Source organism: Peromyscus californicus, unplaced genomic scaffold (assembly GCF_007827085.1).
Source record: "Peromyscus californicus insignis strain IS unplaced genomic scaffold, ASM782708v3 Scaffold_21__1_contigs__length_65335640, whole genome shotgun sequence".
Taxonomy (NCBI): Eukaryota; Metazoa; Chordata; class Mammalia; order Rodentia; family Cricetidae; genus Peromyscus; species Peromyscus californicus.
In genome coordinates this window covers 48,469,181-48,491,914 of record NW_026294514.1, presented here as the reverse complement: position 1 = coordinate 48,491,914, position 22,734 = coordinate 48,469,181, and the positions used below count along the sequence as shown (strand labels likewise).

General features: G+C 35.0%; 1 pseudogene; it reads right to left on the bottom strand.

The window, feature by feature from the left end:
- Window positions 1-1,238: 1,238 nt before the first annotated feature.
- Window positions 1,239-7,291, bottom strand: LOC128117426 (peptidyl-prolyl cis-trans isomerase D-like; annotated as a pseudogene).
- Between the last annotated feature and the right edge of the window lie 15,443 nt (window positions 7,292-22,734).

Here is a 22,734-nt window from a genome sequence, read left to right as displayed (position 1 = left end):
TCACAGAAAATTTATTTATTCCGTAATCATATCAAAGTTTAAATATACTTTGCCTGATTAAAATTTTTGATAGTAATTTTTTTCTAATTTAGATGTTACATTTAGAATAACAGACTATACAAAAGCAATTGAGGTGGTTTGGATAAAAATGACCCTTGTAGGCTTATATATTTGATGCTTAGGGAGTGGTAGAAGAGGGTATGGCCTTTTTCAAGTAGGCTTAGTCTCGTTGGGGTAGGTGTGGCCATGTTGGGCTAAGTGTTTCACTGGGGACAGGCTTTGAGGTTTCAAAAACCCATGCCAGCCCCAGCCCCCTCTCACTTCTTCTTTCTGCAGATCTGGATATAGAACTCTCAGCTACCATGTCTGTCTTCCTGGTGCCATGTTCCTGCCATGAGGCTATTAGATGAAATCTCGGAACTTTAACTAAGACCCATTTAAATGCTGCGTTTCTTTAGAGTTGCCATGGTCATGGTGTCTCTTACAGCAATAGAACAATTACTAAAACAGGGATATAGGTGATCATTTTCTCTAAATTTGATAATGTTATTATTATTTTAGTTTGAATATCTTGGATACATTGATGTGGGAATAATGAATAATACAATGCATAAAATAACATTTTTAAAATTCTTGTGAGTCAGAATAGATAAAGCATTGGATAATGCATGCATTTATGAAAGCAGAATATTCCTGTCTCTATTGTGTATTTACTGAAAAAATAACATGGGACAAATATCTACAATCACAATCAATAACAAAGAAATGAAACTATTAAATTTTTTTTTAGATTTAAGTGTGTGTTGGGGGATGCAGACCAGAAGTGGGTGTAAATTCCTCTAAAACTGGAATTACAGGCAATTGTGAGTATCCCAGCATAAGGTGCTGGGACTCAAACTTAGGTCCTCTAAAGTTTTACTGGAACATAGCCATGTCTAGTAGTTATACATACAGTTGCGACAGGCTAGATGGTTAACAAATACTAAAATTTGGGAAGACTTTAAAGTTTGGCTAGAGAACATTCTTGGTTAAAATGAGGACAGAATTTTTTTTTAATGGGATCCATTTTATTCAACAGCACTTTATTAAGAAGGAACATATGCTAGTACTTCTACATAAACAATGATGACAAAATTTCCAGAGAAACACATCAGACATCATATGTAGACAGGAACTTACATTATCCTTTATATAATCAATCTGTAACACTTAAGCAACGTTTAATCTTCATTAAGCAATCATTTGCATACATTGCCTTTGTTTTTACCTTTCTTTGCCTTTATTATTTATTTGACTTCAAACAATTCTACCTGGAAAGCTTTATCTCCCAGGCTTATCTCCTGTGCCATCTTAAAATCTGCCAATGCTTGATCATATTCTTTTAAATCTTGCATTCCTTGCACTTTGCAGTGTAGTCCTTCGGTGTTTGATGGGTCCATGTCAAGAGCCTCCAAAGAAATACCAATTGCTCCTTGCCAATTTGACATCTTCAATTTACAAGCAACAAAACTCAGTAAACAGCTTAAGGATATGGGTTGCAGTCTGGATGTATCTGCTGTCTCAACAAAAGCTGTTGAACTATCTGCATACCTTAAAACCTTTGTATGTCTTTAGTAGATATCTTCCAGTTCTGAGATTTTAAAAAAATGCATATGTAAAATAATTTTTAAGTCTTCAGTTTTTTTTTTTTCCCGTTTTTGGTTTTTTGAGATAGGGTTTCTCTGTGTAGTTTTGGTGCCTGTCCTGGATCTCACTCTATAGGCCAAGCTGGCCTGGAACTCACAAAGATCTACCTGGCTCTGCCTCCCCAGTGCAGGGATTAAACACATGCATACCACTACCCGGCAAGTCTTCAGTTTTTAATAAAATCTTGTCTACATCTTTTAAATCTGTATCTGCACCTTTGAGCTATCCCCAGAGCCATCTTTGGAGGACTATTCCCAGTTGTGGGATATGGGATGTCTTTCTGTATGCTGTGAATATGTGTGGCTCCCATTGGATAATAAATAAAGCTGTTTTGGCCTATGACAAGAAAGCTTACAGCTAGGTGGGAAATCCAAACAGAGATACAGAAAAGGGAAGGATGGAGTCGAGAGAGATGCCAGCTGCCACCAAAGGAGCAAAAAGATGCCAGCAGACTGCTAACTCCAGGGTCACATGGCAACATATAGACTTATAGGAATGGGTTAATTTAAGATGAAAGTGCTAGCTAGCAAGAAGCTGAAGCCATTGGCCATACAGTTCATAATTAATACAAGCCTCTGAGTGACTATTTTATAAGTGGCTGTGGGACCACAGGTGGGAGAGATTTGTCTGGACTTCTGGGTAAGGCAGGACTGAAGAAAATTCCATCTTCAATTCCCCAATCATTTCCATTATCAGTTCTCCAAATATGGAAATAACAAATAAATTGGCAGGTTTTTCACCATTCAATTCTACATTGTCAAACATTCTTGCCACACTTAGTCCTATAAGGACTTGACCAAATACCACCTTCCCCACCCCAGTTAAGAGTTGGATCTGTTGTGATACAGAACTAAGAACCACATGTATTGGGGCTTGTATTTGCCATGCTCAGCAAACTCTCTTGATTGCGCTTTTAGTGAAAGTTTTCATCTTCAAAATTTTCACGATAAATGCTTTCTCCTCCTATCCCATTCTGATTTGAGAAGTCTCCACCATAAATCATATTTTTTAAAAATATTTTGGTGGAAAGGGCATCCTATAAAATCGTTTCCCAGTTATGGACCCAGTGTCTTTCTCTCCTATACACAATGCACAGTTGTTTTTTCCAGGAATAATATTTGCAAACAATTCTAAAACAATTTGACCAATTCACTCCCCACCGAGGTCCAGGTCAAAGAAGATCTGTAGGTTCTTGGGGTTGGAGGGCTTTGCTGGTGGGAAGAGAGTAAAGTCTCTACTGCAGATTCATTGCAAAGCAGGACCTGAGCACCCAGTGAGGAGGCAGGGCTCAAACTCTACTGTTAATTTGTTTCAAAAGGAACATGATTACAACTAAGAGAGAAAGTTATTTTTAAAGATGCCTTAAAATAGTTTAAAGAAAAGAAAATAACAAAAATCCTTCGAAAAGAATTCCTATAATTCCTAAACTACTTTTTAAATATTTTATTTTATTTTATTTTTATTTTATTTATTTTTTTTTTTTTTTTGGTTTTTCGAGACAGGGTTTCTCTGTGTAGCTTTGCGCCTTTCCTGGGACTCACTTGGTAGCCCAGGCTGGCCTCGAACTCACAGAGATCCGCCTGGCTCTGCCTCCCGAGTGCTGGGATTAAAGGCGTGCGCCACCACCGCCCAGCAACTTTTTAAATATTTTAAACTCAAAATTCATTGACCACAGAACAGTCGATATATGATGTATGTTCACCATCCTAGTTTATAAAAATCAATGTAACTGTCTGCTTTAAATAAAAAAGTAAAAGTTTGAGTTAAATTGAATCTTGTATGTTCATTGGAAGGAACAAATCTCACTGAGTTTGTTAAAAAGAGGAACTTATCCATTGTATCTCACACAGCTAGAGCGTAAGGGGAGTAAGTCCTCATCAAATGACATCAGATTCTCCCTCTCCAACCTCTTCTCTCTGCAAATACCCAGGCTTGTTTCATTTTTGTTTTCCTCTTTTGTCTTTCAACAGCAAAGAGAGTTGTTTCTACTTTACTCAAGAAGTGTGTCGGTTAATGTTCTGTTACTGTGATAAAACACTGCGACCAGAACAACTTATGGAAGAATGAGATTGCTGTGGTCTGAAGTTCCAAAGCTGTAAGTGTCCATCATGACAAGGAAGAGTGACTGCCATCGGCAGGCTTGGTGCGGGATCAGTAAACTCAGAGGTCACGTATTCAATGGCAAGCATAAAGCAGACACCAAACTCAATTAGGTAGAGTCTATATAATCTCAAAATATGTTCTCTGTGATAGAATTCTTCCCACAAAGCTGCACACTTAAACCTCCTGAAACACTACCACTTACTGGGAACCAAGTCAAATTTCCAGGACTACAGTGTACAGTTCTCATTCAAAGCTGAACATTCCACTCCCTGAAACCGCAGGCTCATGGACATTTAAAAAAAAAAAAGCATTTTCTTCATTTTTGAACACTCCCAAAGTCTTAGCATTAACACGTTAAAAATTCGAAGTCCTAAAGTCTCTTCTGAGACTCAAGACAATCTTTTAAATGTAACACTGCAAAAATCAAAAAGCAAATTTCATACTTATAGCATCTAATGTCACAGAACGTACATTACCATTTGAAAGGATTGAGAGTATAGTGAAGAAATACTGGACCAAAGCAATACTGAAAACCAGCAGATCAAACTCCAGTCCTGAAGGTCCATGTCAAGTGTCTAGGGCTAATTTTTAAAGGACTTAGAAGGCTGGACCCCAAAGTTTTGCTGCCTGCAACAGAATATCTCTATTGAACTGATTCTACATCCTACATGTGGCTCTAGGTGAGTGATTTCCTCAGGGCACTTTTCTTTTGGTCCCAGGGCAAAGGCAGTCTCTCCTTAGTGACTCAACTCTCTTCTCTTGAAACACATGCCATGGCTCTAACATAAAATTTCCTAGTGCTCCTTTATTTCTCCAAATGGACATTTTGTATGTCTTTCTGCCTGCTTTCTTTTTAACAATGTGGACGTGAATATATATCATCCGTAACAACTATGTGAGAAAATCAGCAGTATATTAGCTTCAGATTTCCTCCACCAAGAAACTAGCCCATTATATTTTAATTTATCCTCTAGCAAGTTCTTTGGACAAAGGCGGAAGACAACTATATTCTTTCCTAGACCATCACAAGAATGGCCTCTAGCCCTGCTACTCTTGAAGGTCTTACTTCCCTCTGAAACCTTTTGGGCCGGGCCTCTGCAGACTGTTTTACTCTTGGTACTACTGTCTTAGGATGCTACTATGGTGGTCCTTTAAGCTCTGCATAGAACTTTAAGCTTGTTTTTTAGTCCAAGGCTTCAAAGTCCTCTGTGTTCCTCCCCAAAACTGCATGGTCAGATTTTTCATAACAAGAGACTGCCCTCTGATATCAACATCTGTATCAGTGACATTTTTGTTGTTGTGAAACCTGAACAAGGAAGAGTTTGTTTGGACTTAGAGTTCTATAGGGTTAATTGCCTATCATGGAGGTGAGGCACAGCAGCATACTGCAGGCATTGTGGTAGGAGCAGGCAGGTGTCAGATCATACCTTCAAACACAAAAATGTAGCATAGGTAAATAACTCAAAATGTGTGAGGGGGTATGAACTCTCCAAACCTGTTCCCCATGATGTTCTCCCTATAACCTCCTCAAACAGTACCAATAACTGGGGACCAAGTGTTCATACATGAGCATATGGGACTCTTTTTTTCAATCAAACTTTCACAGGGAGACATTTTTGATTTCATCTTCTAAGCTGGCATGGCCTCACTCATTTTTATTTTTCTGATTCCCAGTGATCTGAATGATGTTCCTGTTCTGTACCAACTAGTCTTTTTCCATTAAAAGCAGAATCCTATTTAGTTTAGTTGAGTTTTCCTATGCTCAATATTTTCTGGAAGACCCCAGAGAATGTTGTGATACTGTGGGATGGTACAGGATTTCAAAGAGTCCCTGACTACCCAATTAAGCAAGCACAGTATAAATAGCCAAAGTATGGAATAGTTTTGTGATAGCCAAGTATATATACAGCGAGCCAGTCAAGGCAAGAATGATTTGGGACATTCAAACAAGAAAGAGTGAAATGTAAAAATGAAAAATAAAAAGCAAAGGGAAACAAAAGTTAACATGTAGCCTCTAATATGCATATATCAATGGGAGATATTTCACCATAGCAAACGGCACTAGTGTTATCACAACACACACAGTAACACTGACCAAAAACCTGATATTCTCATTCAAAAACAAAGTCAATTGATCATCACAAATTTTCATTGTCTCATAGAGAATTTATATTGTATTCTGGCAAAAAAAAAAAGTAAAAGGAAAATTGATTTTTCTTATATTACCTTTCAAATGATAAGTGAAAGACACTAAATAAAAACAGGCAACATAAAATATATGATTTAGATGCAGATCTCAAAACAGTCGCATAACATCCTCTGCATAATATTAGCATAACTTCCATTCCCCTGTGAGCTTCGAGCTGCGAGTAGACCCTGGTGTCCTTATCTTTATTTCCAGTAGAGGAAAAGGCTGGCTAATCTTTCTGAACAATTAGGTGTATAGAAAAGTATCAGATTCCTCCTGCCAGGAAATTTATCTTTTCAGGTTATCTAGTTAATTTAAAGCCTATCATGAACTATAAGAATTAGAGAACTCTCTGGGTTGTCTTTGAGGATACGTAAATGTAATGGTCCGACAATTGGATAAGCTGTGAAATAAACCACATTGGCCTTATAACAATTAGCCCAGGCAAAGAAAAGCAGGGTGTAATCTGTGAAGCCTGGCTAAGTAGCATCAGACTCATTTTCCCACTTAAGATCTGCCAGCCTTAATGTGGGAGATATCCTAAGGTATTAGTCCAATTATTCTACAGCACCAATCCTCAGTCCAATTATCCCAGAGACCTGGATCCCAAAAAACTGAATGCATCCCAAGTATCTTGAGGGCTTACAAAACAGCTTACCGAGAGCCACCCTGGATATTCAGATTCTAACAAGCTCCCAAGCGATACAATACTGCTGACTTGGCTCTATGTTTGGAAAAAGTATGAAGCAAAGATGTGATTGGGTTCAAACCTTAAAATATTTGATTTTCAAGATTTAAACTCTATGCTATACTTTTGTATATGCAAAGAACCATGTAGGAACTATTAAAATGACCATAAAAACAATCAATGGAAGGGGATATTCTTTCAGAATAGAAATTAAGTGTAAAGTACATTGTATTAATGTGGGGAATGCTAATTCACTATTATTTTAGTAAGTAGAGTTGATATATAAAAATACAAATTCATACAAAGTGTTATTCCTTATAGATTATATTGCAAATCACATTAGAAAACATCATCTTCTTGGCACCACCCTCACATGTTAAATATGCAGATCACCTCTGGGCTGAAGAATTTCTTTGAATTACAATCAAGTGACTCTTGTGTAGAAAGTTATCTGAATGTACTGTGGTGCATATTGTCCTCAAACAGCACAGTGTATAAGAAAGAGACAGATTAAGTGTTAGTTTTACTGGAAAGAAATACGGACAATAAATACCTTGTCTAACATTTTAATTAATTTTATTTAATTTTAAAATAGAAACTGTACTCTTTGGACTTTGATGTCTCATCACAGTACCTTAAAATACAAAAGAAGGGCTGGAGACATGGCTCAGTGGTGAAGAGTTCTTGCTGCTCTTGCAGAGAACCAGAATTTAGTTTACTGCATTTGAGATAGCTCATAACCTCTTGTAACTCTAGTTCCAAGAGATCCAAGAGATCTGACATCCTCTTCTAATCTCCTCAGTCACCAGCGATCATATTCTCTCTCTCTCTCTCTCTCTCTCTCTCTCTCTCTCTCTCTCTCTCTCTCTCCCTCTCTTTTTTCTCATACACATACACACATTTTAAAAATATTAGATATACAAATGAAAACAACACTCATCATATTCAAGGGTATAAATAAGAGCAATCAAAGGTGTACTGCTCATTAGTTATTGGTACTTTTATCAGTATAAATGTTTTGCCAGTGTGTATAGGAATTTAAGATAGAAAACATCTCTCCCAAAACTGATAATCAGCAAAGGTGATTTTTTTTTAAATTATATAGAATCTATATATTTCTTCCTATGTACTGAAATACATACTTTCCGAATATGGGAAGACATGAATAAACAAAATGCATATACATGTGTGTATAAATATATATGTACCAAACAGAGCAGAGCAGCTTCAAATAGGAACTTTTAAAAAATATCCTCTTAAAGAATTTTATTTTCTTTTTAAGCTATAAAATAAATGTGGCACAATGCCAGTAGGAATTACTTAAATTATTAAATCCATATCACTCATATCACATTGTGATTTTCAAAAGCCTGTGAAACATTCAGCTTTCAACAGTTCTGTATTCATAATTTAAATATAGGTCATCATATAAAATATGTGGAAAATATAAACTATTTATTTTACCAGGGCACACTATATTTCACATAGAATTAATAACACTTCTTGACCACTTGATCTCTCAACTGTTAGGAAACATGTTGATCCATATCTCAGCCAGAAATAAATGATCTATTTCTTTTTTGGCATCTTAGATTTCAGTTTCACACATTTTCTTCAATACATTGGGATCTTTGTGAATCTTTACACATGATCATAATGAACAGTCAGAGCCCTTCCCAAGGATGAATGGATTCCAAAGCACTGCTGAACAGTGATCAAATTCTTAAAAACCTGTGAGTTCCCTCTAATTGACTAATTGGGAAAATCTGGTAAAATAACAAAAAAAATCCTTTTTCTCTGTTGTCAAGCCAGCATTTTATATTGTAAACATTGTTACAATTGGATTTATTAAAAGTTCCATTAAAAAGAGGTCATTGAGATTATTCTCATTGTTTTATACACTAGTAAGTTACAAAGGAAAAGTTTCTGTCTGCCTTGTTCAGTGAGCTACCTTTTCTTGATTGGACATTTGCTATATGAATTACCCTTGTAAATTATCACAGGTAAAAACCAAAGGAAACATATTTACCACATATGAAAAATTATGTTTGTTTCACCTTCAATCAATATACATGACTTACATATTATGGTAGGTAGGATTCAGCGCTTCACAACCCTAAGTAGACAAATGATATGCTTTAATCAGTTTTGTTTTCATAGGCCTTAAATCTCCTTTAACTTAGCATAATGAGCAAATAATTTCTTATCTATCTTTCTTGTCTCTTGGAAGATTTCATTAGACTGATTGCATTTATCCTGCTGAAAACGAACTTTCCTTCCATCCTAACTCTGATTTAATGTCATAAAGTTTAGCGCTTAGAGCAGAAAAAGAGTTAAACATGCCTAGGTTTGGAGTTTTCAATCTAAATCCTTTTGTGAGATTTAAGAAGTTTCCTTTCTAAGCAATGTAGTGAGTTTCTTTAAAACCTCTGTGGAATAAAATGCTAGTTTATAAGTCCTCTGGACTTCTGGTTTACGTGAATCCTCTAGTTGTTCTGGTCTGTTTAAGTGTGACTTTGTTACTTCCTAACCTTGACTGGATGGAATAAATTAACAAACACTTTGCCTAGAATAAAGACACAGTTTGTTATTGACATCAATCTCAAGAGGACTAAGGTTGAACCTGTCCAATCTATACCAATGCCACTTCAAATGATTCTACTTTGACCTCAATGTTGAGTATCTATGAATCCTAATAAAGTCCCATGTGAATTAAATATAATAAATAATAAATAAGTGTGTATAATATCCAAGAATGTCATAATGATGTTTATACTTTGGCAATGATACTATTTATCAGTAATTTTGTTTATCTAACCACATAAAATCATTCATAGTAACTTTTACTTTAATGTTAATAAGTTAAAATTGTTTCTTTACTAATTCAGGCAATTTGGCCGAATTCAATTACTTATATTGTTGCAATGTAGATGGACATTATACAAAGTGAGACTGTAATCATGACAATTTATTTTTCTTGACTTATTGGATTAAAATATTAGTGACCAGCCTAAAGGGCTATAGCAAAACTTGCAGTGACAATGCATCAATGTAAACAATATTTATTCTACTCTAAAATTAAATTCATATAAAATATTTTCCAAAATGTGACAAAATGTCTATTTACCTTGAAGTTGACACTTAAATATTAAGTTGTTGATACTTATCTATATGAAGTTGTTGTGACTATGAAATCCCACTCTAATGTTAGATGATGTGGTTTAAAATAAATTTTGCACATTCTCATAGTTTTCATTACAACACAAATGATAGTTTATATCTTAGTTAAATAATAATTTTCTTAGGGATTGAATATAGAATAGTCTCTATGACCATGAAACTTCAGCTTACACACTCAGTTCAGCTTAATTACATTTATTTTTAAATCATTATATTTAGTGATTTGGGGGAATCTCTAGACGGAAAACCATAATCTCTAACTTCAAGGAGCTTATAATCATGGGAATCATTAGAAATGCTTCACTCTAGTGATAATAAACAAGAGTTAGAGGCTGCAAGCTTAAAAAGCTTCACAGTTGTCTGAGGCATAAACATCTTTGTTGTGTTTCAGAGTCAGAAAATTGTGAAAAGAGTCTTCCTTCTGAACACAATAGGCTTTCAGATGTTGTTTCCTGTTTGATCAGAAAGACATGAAATGTGCTCTCCAACTTGGAGGCTGTGTCCCTCTAGCTTGTTATACATTTTTTTCAAGCATCTCCTTGCAACAGATATGTGCCATACTGGAAATTTTGTAGAAACAGCACACTGAAATGTGCCAGTTTTGAAAGCTGGCTTGTTTTGCTTTCTTTCTGACTTTAGAGTCCAATCACATGTTTTGAAAATTCTGTGTGAAAAATAAAATGTATAGGACCCACATGCATATATTTCAATGCAAACTGTGTTTTGGTTGGTATAGCTAAGAAATCTTGGAATTGATTTACAAACTTCGCTGTCCATTTTCTCACAGGATGGTAACTCTATTTGGACAGATGCCACATGTGGTAATTAGTACTTCAAAGGAAGGTCATTTAAAGGAAGGAAGTTTCGTGATAAAAATGTTACGAAGATATCAGTATCATTCTAATGTGGGTAAGAGGTCTAATGTAGCAACCAATGTCATGACTTGCTCCCAGTGAAATAATCTTAGCTAGCAAACTATTCCAACTTTAGAAGACTTTATCTATCATTGATTTCTAATAAAATATATCAAAATTCAGATAAATTGTATAACAGAATGCTATAGTGTTATTTAGAGGACAAATGTGTAATTTCAGGTAAAATATTAAAATTAATTTAAAGATAGGCCAACCAATTTTAATATAATAAGATGTGAAAAATCAATTAATAGATTTTTAGACTTCTTATTATATTTAGTCTATGATATCCTATTACATATATTATTTTGTCTTAATAACTGAATGAATTTTAAGATACTTTGAGAGTATCATATCTTTTCTAATTTTAAATTTCTGTGTGTCCAGGATTCTATCATAAGAAAACCAAAAATATATCTTGAAGAATCAATTCTAGAATTACGTGGAAGGATCCAGGAATCCTCTTTTAATACATGAAAAAGATTGTAAAGTATATACTACATTTTTATCAAATTAATATTGAAAAGTATTCTTTCTTTTACAAAACAAACAACTGTTATGGAAACATGTTTAGTGTAATTATATTTCTAGTAATGAATTAAAATATTTTCATATTTATTATTTGTAATTCTCAATTAAAGATGTTATTTAGCTGTAGCAGTCTAAAAAATAAATTTTATAGTGGAAGAGTTGGAATCGCGAAAAAAGAAACACACAGTATGTATACAGAAAAATTGTTATTGTAGGATTTACAAAGAGTCTGATAGGTCATGTTAAATTTTTATCAGAAAATAATGTCTAATAATATTGAGAAGTTTCAATAATGTGACTCTCCTGGTCACTTTGTACAGTGATGGGGAGAAGAGAGATGCAGAAAGAAAAGGAAGAACTTCAAGAATGCAAGTGGGACATGCTAAAAAAAAAAATCTGGGCCGAATGAACATCAGTAAGAAAGAAGTCTTTTATTCAAGAGGCATTATGAGATAGAGTCACCTGGACCAATAGACACTTAGATGTGAAGAACTGTTAATGAAGAGGAAGATTTAGAGAAAGATTAGTCAGCTTGGTAAGTGGATATAAGACAACATGTGCAACACCAAACATGTTAATACAAAGTCATGTCTTGGTGACTGAATGAAATGGCCTCAAAAATATAATTGAACATCCAGAAAACAAAATAGAGAAAATAAGGATTGTTTCTTGTATTCCAAGAAGAAATATAATTTGAAAGCAATCAGCTAAAATTCATTAGGGAAATTATATATCACAACCATAAACTTGACTATCAATATAGTTATTAAGTTTGGAAATTAAGTAAAAATGTTACACATTACCACCATAAGCTCTCTAAAAAGAAAAATACAGTGCTAACACTTACTGAACCATACCAGGTATGATTTTTGAATGGTGCACAAGAATATACTCAAATGTTTTCTGTACGAGATCAAATATTAGAAGTCAGCATGATTTTGTACAAATTAACAACAATAAAAACAAAAGTTATTTTCTTAGCGAGGGCAACAATATATTCATTCAATTTGATTTCTTTTTAATGTCATCTTCTTTTGCTTAACCAAGAGTCACACATACATGATTATATCCCAAGTTGATAGTAGCAGCTTTCTTCACAAGCCTTTAATAAATGTCCTCCAAAATCACAAATCACTTAGTTCTAGCTCAAACCAAGTGAGTCTGTGACAGTTTGGCAAGTGGTATCTTGTTTAATTAAATTACAGAAACACTTACCAGAGAGTTTATTTGCATTTTTAGACTCTGGCAAAATTGGTGCAGAATTTTTTTTTAAATCTTTATGGTAGTGTCTATATACGAGTGTGGGCAGATGTGTACCATATAGTGTACATTGAGTGCCAAGTAAAACCTTAGGTGTTATTGTTCCTCACCTTGAACCTTGTTTGAGAAGTGGAGTTGTTCGCTGCTTCTTATGGCAAGGCAACTGGCTTGGGATATTTCAGAGATTCCCTTGTCTGTTTCTCCCACCTCACACTGAATGCTGGGATTACAGATGTTTACTATATTATCTGACATGTTAGGCAGTCTGCTCATCTGAACCTAGATCCTCACACTTATGCAGCATGTGCTTTATCCACTGAGCCTACTTCCCAGCCTCAAAGTTCTAATCACTGATTTATACGCTCTTTTCTTACTCTGTCAGATTTCTAACATTGTGTCTGGTTACTACTCTATTAACTTACATTATAAGATATGATTCCGCCGGGCGGTGGTGGCGCACGCCTTTAATCCCAGCACTTGGGAGGCAGAGCCAGGCGGATCTCTGTGAGTTCGAGGCCAGCCTGGACTACCAAGTGAGTCCCAGGAAAGGCACAAAGCTACACAGAGAAACCCTGTCTCAAAAAACCAAAAAAAAAAAAAAAAAAAAAAAAAAAAAAAAAAAAAAGATATGATTCCAGCATCACATGCTTTCTTTATTCTTTTAAGATAGGTTCTCCAATAAAATAAAATTTATGATTATGTGTACACTAAGTTGGTTTATTATGAAATGCTCATAGTAACTATGCTGTCATGTAAAGGAGTATGGGTTGGGTAGAGAGAGAAACTAAAATGTACTAAATGGCAACAAACATTTCATTCCATCCCATGCCATAAAAACTATCTGAGAGAAACCTGTAAAATTATCCCAAAAATTGAAGCAAGCAAATTGTCTTTTGGATCCCACATTTTTTATCATTTCTTTCATAGAACCCTCAGAAAAGGGTGCATCATTTTTGAGTAAGACAGGCATCCTTAGAAAAAGGTAGTTCATAGGGTGGGATTTAGCCCCAGATTACAATAATCTTTGGCAATAGTGGAAAATGTATATACTTCTCTTTCTCATGGAATGTTGAAGGAAAACTATTGAATCCTATTCAAATATTAATTTCCAAGTGTACAGATTTATGAACTGTCAATCTACAGATATACACATTTCTGATAAATGCACTGCTGAAAAGTAATTTTCTAAAACTATAGTTAAAGTAAAAGGAAACAACACATAAGTAGCAGACATACATTTTGTGGGAGGGTTAAATTTAAATGTCAAAGAAATCTGTAAAGAACAAGGGAGTTTAGAAGACAAAGATGTTCACAAGATATGAACTGACTTACACTCATTATTTATTTTATCTGAAAAGCAAAACACGTATGTCTGTCCATAAAATTACTTCATGCTCCCATGAACTGAAATAACTTCTGAACAAAAATGGAATCCATGCTAGTACATTGTCAATTTGATGCTAGTTAGAATTATTTGGGAAAAGTTACTCTCAATTAAGAAAATGCTTCCACAATATCTGCCTGTAGCCAACTCTATAGCAAATTTTCTTAATTAGTGATTGATGTGGGAAGTCCCCGCATACCCTTGGGCATATGGTTCTAGAGTTTATAACAAACCACTTGAGCAAGCAGTAGTGAGTTCTCCATGGCCTCAGCATCACCTTCTACCTCTAGGTTCCTACCATGTTTAAGTTATTGCCCTGATTTCCTTTGATAATATACTTTGAAATGGAACTATAAACTGAGATAAACCATTTTCCTCCCAAAGTTGCTTTTGATTATGGAGGTTTACCACAACATTACAAACCAAAAATACATCAAAAGATAGGACTTATCCTGGATGCATGAAGTGGCTCTTTGGAACACATTCACTAGGGTGGAATTCCTTGTTCAGCCTTGACATATGGTGGGAGGAGCTTGATCCTGCCTCAACTTAGTATGTCAGATTTTGTTGACTCCCAAGGGAGGCCTTACCCTCTCTGAGGAGTGGATGTGGGGGGTGGGATTGGGGGACAGTAGGAGGGTGGCAGGAGAAGGGGATGGAGGGGGAACTGGGATTGGTATGTAAAGTGAAAAACTTTTTAAAAAATAAATAAATAATACAAAATTATTGCAAATTCTATTTTCAGTAACAAGAATTTTTCTGCTTTAATTTAATTTGAATCCTGTGAAATAAATACATTAACTGAAAAAAAGTTTTAGTCTTGAAATTAAAGGATAGGTTTAATGAATTTTAGTTTTCCTGTATCCCCTTTCAAGATGTGTGTTTCATCCAACAATTCATTATGAAGTTTAAGTAAGATTCACCATATGTAGATCTAACCATTAATATATTTATTGATTTACTAAGGGAATAAGCATTACAAATGCTGTCAGAAAAGGTGTGCATTGGATTCTGATGTTCTAATACAGCAAGACAGTCAGTGTGAGGTTCCTATCTCAATGTCAGTGATCCCCAAACTATTTCTGACAAATGTTTCTCAATAATATATCAAAGGAGGATTAACAAAGACATGTAATACAAATATATTTCCAATTGTTTATTATTAGACCTCTCATATTTGGTATTTCATTAAATCATTAAAGTAAGTTTTTAAATATTGGACCAAGACATATAGATATCCATTTTGTTAATTAAGAGAGCAGATGTGATCGCTAAGGAAAAATATACACAGCAAAAAGAGAGAGACTTGACTCAGTTCCCAGACCACTCATGTAGTCCTCTAGGGTCTAGTCTGGGTTCAACATATTGTATCCTAGGCTACTTTGAGCACCAAACATTTGCCATAGCCCACCTGTAGTCTTCTGCCAGGAATTGCCCTAACTGCAACAACCCAAAGGTCTACTCTGTACGTTCTTCATCCCTCCCCTAGGTACCCAGACATCCCACATCATTCTACAGGGTCTAGCCAAGTGAGTACACCTGACCTCCTACTTCTTTTTACCATAACCTGCCATATTTATCCTGGGTCTCACAATCAGTGACCTTTCAAGTCTGACCACCTCCTCCTGCACAAATCCAAGTTCTATGCTTCCACCAGGACCCACTTTAACTGTAACCACTCACAGGACTCTTATGTACAGCTTCCAACCACCTCACTTGGTTCCCAGACTTCCTTCTTCCTCCAGGGCCAAACAAGGTGAATTTCCATGACTTTCAGATCCAAACCTTTTCTGCAACCTTTTCGATCTAACCTAGGTCCCGCACCAGTGTACCAGACTAGTAAGACCTTCCTTGCCGGTACCACACTAAGTTTGGGACAGAAAGCTCCTTATTTATCTCTCAAACCAATGCACTCTCCCATACCTTATCTAATATTTCCACCAAGCCAAATCTATGCCTGTAGTCCATGCTTGGATCAGGAAGTACATTCTATATGTCAAACTAGTCCCTTCTGTCCACCTGCCATCACTTTCCCTCAAGCCATATCAAGCTCTAGACAATATCTTTGCTTTTTCACCAACCAACTCTGTCCATGGAAAATTCAGAACTAAAAGAAGTCTGAATGCCCAGACCTCACCACAAAAATATCAACCTGTGAAAGAATAATCTAGAACCTTCTTTACAAAAGCTTCCATCCCTGTAGACTATTTGCTGCTAAGAAATGCATATAGTAACTCCAAGACATGGGATTTTAAAATAACAATCATAAACTTAAAGAATTCAAGGGTTTTAGAGAATATATGAAGAAACAGTGTAGTAAAATCTACTTAAAGATGTGGATTATCTTCAGTCTACTAATAGAAAGTAATTTGAGTATCACAAACCTCCAATAGAAAAATCATCTAGATAAAAATAAACAGAGAAACATCAGAATTATTTGATTTATAACTCAATAGATACCTACAGAATATTTTATCCTATCACCAAAGAATATACATTCTTCTCATCAGCTCATTGAAGCTTTTCTATATTAGACCACACCTTGGGAAATAAAACAAATCTTTACAAATTAAGAAAGTTTGAAATCACTGCATGCATCCTACATGACCACAATGTAATAATATTTAAAATTGGCAATAAAACATTCCTAGTGAATGAACAAACTATTGAAGATTAAGCAACTCATTACTGACTGATTAATGAATGAAAGACATTCATAAATAAAAATACCACACAACAAGACATCTAGGGCACATCGAAAGCAGTCCTACAAGGGAAGTTTGTAGTTCTAAGTGCCTATATAAATAAACCCTGGAAAGCACAAATAAATGACTTAATGTTGCAAATCCAAAACTTGGAAAACAAGAAAAGTACCAATTCGAACTGAGTCAATGACAAAAAATGTGGTACATATAGAGTATGGAATACTATTACCTGTAAAGAAAAAATGAAATAATTAACTTTGCAAGTTAATGGATGAAACTAGACAGGGTCATATTGATTAAAGACCCGGACACAGAAAGATAAATGTAGTATGTTTTCTCTTATTAGAGACTCCTAGCCTTAAATCTTCATATATGAGTACATAGTCTGTAGTAACTGCAGAAACTAGGACAGTGAAATGTGATTGTTTCCAGGCTAGAGGGTTTGGGGAGCGATAGATAGGGGAATAGTAAGGTACAAGTGATCTGCTTAGAAAATGAGAAAGGAGGACTCTATGAAGGAGGAGAGAAGTAAATACAGAAGAAAGAAGGTAGAAGGTGAAATAATACAGACGTCTGAAGAAGCCTTTATACTTTAAAAAGCCTATAATACATACAACTCTGTGTAGAAGCATATACTATAGTTTTAATGAGCCTTCCTCACTGAGCTGATAGCGGCTCTTCCGGGAGTTAAAGATCACCTAACAATGTCCCCAATAACAAACCTCAGAAGCCCTCTTTGGAGTTGTTGGCCAGAGCTGTCCAAGGGATCCAACCACACAGCCTACTGCTGTTTATTGCCCTTGATTGTCCCCTGGAGGTGAAAGGTAAGTCATCATTAGTGAAGTCCTAAAACAGAAAACAGTGGCTCTGAGTAAAACTGACCTGAGTTCTTCCTCCATCATGACTAGATTTTGTATCAGAAAGCATCATGCAAATTTCCAAAGGAGGGAGGCAACCAATAGTTCCACCCAGCTATGATATCTATGACTGACATCAACAAGCATGAAGGCACAGTATCTCTGAGGTGCAGTAGTGGCACACATACCTTGGATATAGCCAACAGTTTTCCAATTGACTTAAGACCTGCACAACAAGAAGCAAACCATGGCTGGTACTGAAAACCTAGCTGACTACTCAATGCCAGTGAAATCGTGGTTATTGGAGGAGAATCTAACAACCATTAAGTTCTTAAGCCAGCATAGCCCCTGACAACAATATAAATATTTGTCCTTATAAACCCAAAGTGTAGTCTTTACCTCTTATCAAAGAAACACCTCTGCACCAGAAAATCATAACCAATCAAACTGCAAAGTTGTGGAGCTCTGTCCAATGGCTCTATCTCCAAATACTCCAATCAATACCCAAGGACCAGGGAGTAGTGTGGGAGAGGAAGCAGGAAAACAGTAACAGCCAAGTGATCAAGAAGTTTGTTGCAACAGTGTATCTCCTAACGTCAGAAGCTATGCCCATAAAATCTTAACAACATGACTGCATAAATATGGGCTCAACTAAGACAACACAAAGACATGCTAAAGTGGACAGGGGGAAGTGCATGCGGCCTCATTCCTACACAAAGAGCTGCAGGCTACTGAGGAATGGTAGGAGAAGAAGAAACAGTCTTCTCCATGGAAAAGAGAGAGATTGAGAGCTGAGAAGACAAGGTTCTATGTACAAAGATCACTGAAGGTATCCGTGCATTCTCTACAGAGCACTTTCAGTCATTAGGTACAAGGTCTCTAGGATATGGAAAAATTACACATAAACATCTTATAAGAATAAGAGTAGGATCTTTCTTGGCTTAGGAACCATAAAAATGGTGCACTCAGTTTCTGAAATAAATAGCAAAATATCAATCATATTGGGCTTTGTTTAAATAAGGGGTGAGCATATAAAATTCTATTTTTATTGCCTCTTCTAACATCAGAGCCAAAACAAACATTTGCTTTTAAATTAATGATTTTTCAAGTATATATAGGTAAGAAACTTAGCTCAGTTGAGATTTGTCAAAATTGCTTGGGGATTTTCAAACATATCCAGCCTCTGAAGCTAATTCCAAAGTTCTCCAACAACCATCAAATCATTAATATTCCCACTTTCAAACTCTAAATATGTGTTATTGTTCAACACACCTTAGTTCTGCAGTAATATATTTAAAACTGCAATATGATTCAATGTGAAAATCCATTTATTGATTTATTAAACATCTTTTGCTCTCAGAACTAAAGATAATAAAAAGAATAAAAGTCATTCTTGTCATCTCTAATTTTCTTTACACTGTTTTATAGATAGGAAGATATGTGTATGGGTACATAAGAAAAGATTTAACATTGAGAGAAATATAATGAAAATAAGGTACTGGGTGGTAAAATTAAATTATGAACTGTTTCTAAATGCCACATCATTCCTAAATTTTTAGTGTACTTCAATAAGTTTCTTAATAACAAGAGGGTTTCAAATTTCTTAAATATTTCAGAGACATTGGCTTTTTTAAAAGAACAATGTGAGAGTTAATACATCTTTTCTTCTCTAGTCCTTCTCATTTGTGAGGGGGAGGGCTAGTGACACTTGTGTAGTCAGTGTATCATGTTTGAACATTATGTGGGCACATCTGGAGTAAGGTGCCCACCTTAACATATCTGCATTGCTACAAAACATCTAATACACAGAGGGAGAAAACAGCATTTCAGTTATGAAAGAGATTATATAACTCCTTCAAATATACTACATGTGTCTAAAATGCTTTTTTAAAACTTTTTAGATGATTTTCTAATTATTATACAATTTTGGCCAAATTTATTCATAGTTACTCAACCAAATTTCCAAGGAGAGTTGTATAGGAACAACCCCAAATTAAATAATTTTGTTGCCATTCTGGAGGATAGAGATTTTTTAAAACTAATCTTTAAATGTGAACTTTCATGTATTTCATATTTATCAAGATATGTAGTATTTTCCCAAGGAAAAATGGCCATGTCTTTTAAGATACTCTTTTAAGTTTCATATAACCTTTTTTATGGCCAAACATACACTCATTTCTCTTAAGAAAGTCTATTTTTTTAACTATAAAATATCATTAACAGTTCAAAATTCAGAGAACTGATATGGAGAGCCCAACTCCAATTGATACATCTGCAACACACCTCCACACTAGGGCTCATGTAACACCACAGAAGAGTGGGGGTGTAAATTATAAGAATCAGAGGACCAGGAAGTCTGTTGAAAGATTTTGGAGCCAGGCGGATCTCTGTGAGTTTGAGGCCAGCCTGGGCTACAGAGTGAGCTCCAGGAAAGGCGCAAAGCTACACAGAGAAACCCTGTCTCGAAAAATCAAAAAAGAAAAGAAAGAAAGAAATGCCACACCCAGGATACATCATCAACAATATGACGACTTAAGCATGACATAAATGATGACAATTCCAATGAACATACCAGCATGGAAGGGGAGAAATTACTGGACCTCAACCTTAGACAAAGAACTGTAGATGACTAAGGAGTACTGAGAGAGAGAGAGAGACTTAGTCATTTCCAAAGATGAAACCCTAATTGGTTATTCAAAACCAAGTGGTCAGCTCTGAAATCATATATATGCAAATGACAATAGATTCAACAGATATTTACATATTATAACAACAACAACAACAACAACAACAATAATAATAATAATAATAATAACACTAACAGTTAAGGAGGAAGAGTCCATTAATTTGAGTGGGAGTATAGCAGAAAGTACCAGAAAAGGGGGGTACTGAAGGGAAAATAGGGATAGGGGAAATGATGTAATTATATTTTAATTTAAAAATTGAAAATACAATTTAGAGAAATTATAAAAATTTACCTTAATTAAGTATTCTGTAATACTAAGGCATTTGCTGTTCAGTAATTAATAACTTCTATAATAAGATTGACTTTCCAGCTGGGCAGTGGTGGCACAGGCCTTTAATCCTAGCACTGGGGATTCAGAAGCAGGCAGATCATTGTGTTCTAGGCTAGCCTTGTCTGCAGAGTGAGTTCCAGGACAGTCAGGGCTACACAGAGAAACCCTGTTTCAAAAAAAAAAAAAAAAAAACAAGAAAAAATTGTCCTATTCTCTAAAATTAACAAAAAATAAAATGAAAAAAACCTGCATTAAAACTTAGATTATGCCAAGCAGAATGTGATTAGAAATGGCACTATTCTAATAATATTAGTAAAGATTTGAATACCCTTCACACAGCCCTTTTATGTACAGGCTTTCTCTTTGAGGCCAGCAACCAGCTCCTAAATCATGACAAGGAACTTCTTATTAGTTATGAATGCTAAGCCTTATCTTATGCTTATCCCACTAGCTCTTATAACTTTATCTGTTTCTCTTCATCTATGTTTTTGCCTCAGGACTTTTTAGCTTTCCTTCTGTAAATCTTACATTCACTGCTTCTCCAAGTCTGGCTGGTGACTGTCTGGCTTCTGGCTCCAGGTGTGTTCTTCTCTTTCTTCCTCATTCTCTTCTCCTTCCTCTCTCTCCTACTTATTCTCTCTGCCAGTCAAGCCTGCCTGTCCCTCTTCTGCCTAGCTATTGGACATTCAGCTTTATATTAGACCAATCAGGTACCTTACTTAGGCAGGCAAGGTGAAACAAATGCAATACATCTTTATATAATTAAACAAATATAGCACAAAGAAATGTAATACACCTTTACATCATTAACAAAGGCAGCAAAAACAGAAGTAACACATCTTTGCATATTTAAATATTCCACAACACTTTACTTTAAATTTCCACAATGCTAATAATTACTATAAAAAAGTATATATACTGGGCAGTGGTGGCACAGGCCTTTATTCCTAGCACTGGGGAGTCAAAAGCAGGCAGATGTACATTTATAATTGTTATTTAAGTGTATTTTCTGAAATTATTATACAATTTTAAAAATACTTCAAAAATAAATAAATTATCAGAAAATCTATTTATTCAAATCATGCTATTTTTCCATGTTAGTACAGAACTCTCATGAGCACAATGCTTTCCCTAAATGCTGAGAATGATTTTGAAAAAGTTTCTAATAACAGTTTTTTTTCTAAGAACAAAGTTCCCATGATTTAATTTGCAATAGAAGCTGCATTCAATTTTTTTCTGAGAAAATATCTCATTTGAGAATAAATTACTATCATAACAATGGATCCTTTATTTTTACTTATATAAATTTGTTAAGAATTTCATCAAAATATCTAAAGATATGCATTTAAGTGGAAGAGGAAACGTGATACCAAGGTGCCTCAAATTGTGTTCACAATTCATTTTAAGCCACTAGAAATACATTTAGATATTAATTAATTCTAGTAATGAATAACATCACTTTGCCATTAAGAAACAGTATTTTGATAAACTCTAATTCAAAAAAAAGTATACAGCCAAATAAATTGATGAATCATAACTGTTCTCTAATGTGGCTTAATGTTTATACAAAGACAATTTGAGCTGGGCGGCGGTGGCACACACCTTTAATCCCAGCACTTGGGAAGCAGAGCCAGGAGGATCTCTGTGAGTTCAAAGGCAGCCTGGTCTACAGAGTGAGATCCAGGACAGACACCAAAGCTACACAGAGAAATCCTGTCTTGAAAAACAAAACAAAAAAAAAAAAAAAAGAAAAAGAAAACAAAGACAATTTGAATTGAAGTGGAAGATGCATTCAGTAATTTAATATAGAACCTGCAGATGTTACTTAAATTTTATACAATTGTTAAAAACAAATTATTATTGTTATAATAATAATAAAAGCTTGTATGAATTATGTAACACAAAATATGTAAAATAATGCATATGTATTAGCTCATTAATGAAAGCATTATTCCTCACAAAATGGAAAATTGATCCCTAGTTGGATAAAGCTTCCTTTACTATGTGAGGAAATGTATTTACTCTAAGAAATTCACATCATTTAAACTTTTGTACTAATTAAGTCCTTTCTTTACAAAAGCACACATTGAAAATGATGATCATCTGAGATCTTCTGATGTTTGCCAAAGAAAGTAGAAGTCAGAGTCATAAACAGAGGTTATCTGTGGACTCAATAATAGGAATGCTTACTCAGTACTTGATACAGAGATCTAAGTGAAAG